The sequence below is a fragment of the Tasmannia lanceolata genome, unplaced genomic scaffold (genome assembly GCF_043159265.1).
Source record: "Tasmannia lanceolata isolate RefF3 unplaced genomic scaffold, GAP_Taslan_0.1 ptg000303l, whole genome shotgun sequence".
Classification (NCBI taxonomy): domain Eukaryota; kingdom Viridiplantae; phylum Streptophyta; class Magnoliopsida; order Canellales; family Winteraceae; genus Tasmannia; species Tasmannia lanceolata.
The window spans coordinates 182,501-185,000 of record NW_027518978.1 but is presented as its reverse complement, the minus strand read 5'-3'; positions in this window follow the sequence as shown (position 1 = coordinate 185,000).

The following is a 2,500-nucleotide window of genomic DNA, read 5'->3' as shown; positions in this document are numbered from 1 at the left end:
ACCAATCAACGGACAGAGGTCATGCGTCATGGGGGGATCTAGCAAGGCCATGGGGAAGGTCATGGAGGACCTTGGAAGCAAGCGCAAGACGAGAGCGAATCGAACAAGGGGCCAGGACGGGGCCTTGTGCCCATGGTCTTCGCAAGACAGCGTCCAAGGCACCCGAAAGCCCAAGGGAACCCAAACCCGGCCGACACTTGCAATCGCACATGCTCTCTGCAACACACCATCAATGCCGCCCAACGGGGCCAGCACGAGCAGTCCTCCGCGGTCCCCTGGCCCTGCGCACGTTTGTCTTCGAAACCGAGCATCAATGCCACAGAAAGTGCCGGGGCGCCAGCTGGAGCCATCATCCGCGTTGCCATGGCTCGCTTGGCCTTGGCTTGCCAGGCCCCGACACGAGCAATCGCGCATTTTCTTTGCAAACCGACCATCAATGCCGCCCAACGGGGCCAGCACGAGCAGTCATCCGCGGTCCCCTGGCCCTGCGCACGTTTGTCTTTGAAACGAGCATCAATGCCACAGAAAGTGCCGGGGCGCCAGCTGGAGCCATCATCCGACGTGCCATGGCTCTGGTCCCATGGTCTTCGCAACCGAGCATTCGTGACACCCGCGGGGCCAGGACACCAACCCTTCCGACACGAGCATTCGCGCATGTTCTTTGGCCACACAACGGCGCCAGCACGAGCAAAATCATCCGCGGTGCGGTGGCCTTGCACGGCCTTTTGTCTTTGGAACCAACCATCAGTGCCACGGGAAGTGCCGGAGTCCCGGCATCCGCGGTGCCAAGTCATTGCGCCCTTGGTCTCTGCAGCGGGGCATGCCGGGCACTCCCAACCATTGCAAGCAAGCAAGCAAGCAAGAAAGAAAGTAAGTAAGTAAGTAAGTATTACATATAGGGGCGGGACATGCGGGGAGATCTGCGAAACGTGCATTACGGGGCACACGCGTACCTACCGGGGCATACCGACCCCTATTGGGGCACACGTGTGCATATCGGGGCATACCGGCCTATCGGGGCACACGCGTACATACCGGGGCATACCGAGCCCTACTGGGGCACACGTGCGCATATCGGGGCGTACCAAGCCTATCGGGGCATACGCATGTATCCCAAGGCATACCGAGTCTATCCGGGCATACGCGTTCATACCGGGGCGTAACGGGCCTATCGGGGCATACTTGGGCATATCCGGGCAAAAAATGCCCAAAACTTGCGCAACCTTGGCAACCGTGGTCCATTCCTCTCTATATGCCTAGCCTTGCCAACCGTGGTCCATTCCTCACTATATGCCATGGCCTTGTGCCCATGGTCTTCCCAAGACAGCGTCCAAGGCCCCCGGAAGGCCAAGGGAGCCCAACCCAGCAATGCCCTGCTATGGCAAGCCAAGGCCAAGCATTCCGGTGCCTATCCGGGCAAAAATGCAATTCCTCTCTATATGCCTAGCCTTGGCAACCGTGGTCCATTCCCCACCATATGCCATGGCCTTGTGCCCATGGTCTTCCCAAGACAGTGTCCAAGGCGCCCGGAAGGCCAAGGGAGCCCCAACCCAGCAATGCCCTGCTTTGGCAAGCCAAGGCCAAGCATTCCGGTGCCTAACCTTGGCAACCGTGGTCCTTTCCTCACCATATGCCATGGCCTTGTGCCCATGGTCTTCGCAAGACATCGTCCAAGGCGCCCAAAAGGCCAAGGGAGCCCAACCCAGCAATGCCTTGCTAGGACAAGCCAAGGCCAAGCATTCCGGTGCCTATCCGGGCAAAAACGCCCAAAGCATGCCCATTCCTTAGCCTATCCAGGCAAAAACGCACAAAATCTGCACATTCTAGTGCCTATCCGGGCAAAAACGCCCACCAGCATGCCACCCTCCTATAGGGTTTGCGCAACCAACCAGCCTAACCACCAGTGGCAACCAAAGTGCTGTTAGCGACGACTTCTGAAGACGCAACGAGACGCGACGTGTTTGCGCCCAGACGCGACGAGACGATGCGGGATCTGCGCCCAAGAATGCCTAGACCCGTCGACTTGATGCGGGATCAGCTCGCCCAAGCATGCCTAGTGTGCAAGGCCTGTGTGCAAGGCTAGTGTCCAAGGCTAGTGTGCAAGGCTCATGTGGAACGCTAGTGCGCAAGGCTAGTGCCCAAGGCTTGTGTGCCAGGCCCGTGTGCAAGGCTAGTGTCCAGGGCTTGTGTGCATTGCTTGAGTGCAAGGCTTGTGTGCATTGCTCGAGTGCATGGCTTGTGTGCAAGGGTTGTGCGCAAGGCTAGTGTGCGGGGCTTGTGCGCATGGCTAATGTGCACGGCTTGTGTGCATGGCTACCGTGCAAGGCTAGTTTGCATGGCTAGGGTGCAAGGCTCGCATGCGAGGCTAGTGTGCAAGGCTGCGTGCAAGGGAAGCGTGCAGGGCGAGTGTGCGAGGCCACTGTGCACGGCGCCAGCACTAGCGAGCCATCATCCGCGTTGCCATGGCTCGCTTGGCCTTGGCTTGCCAGGCCCCGACACG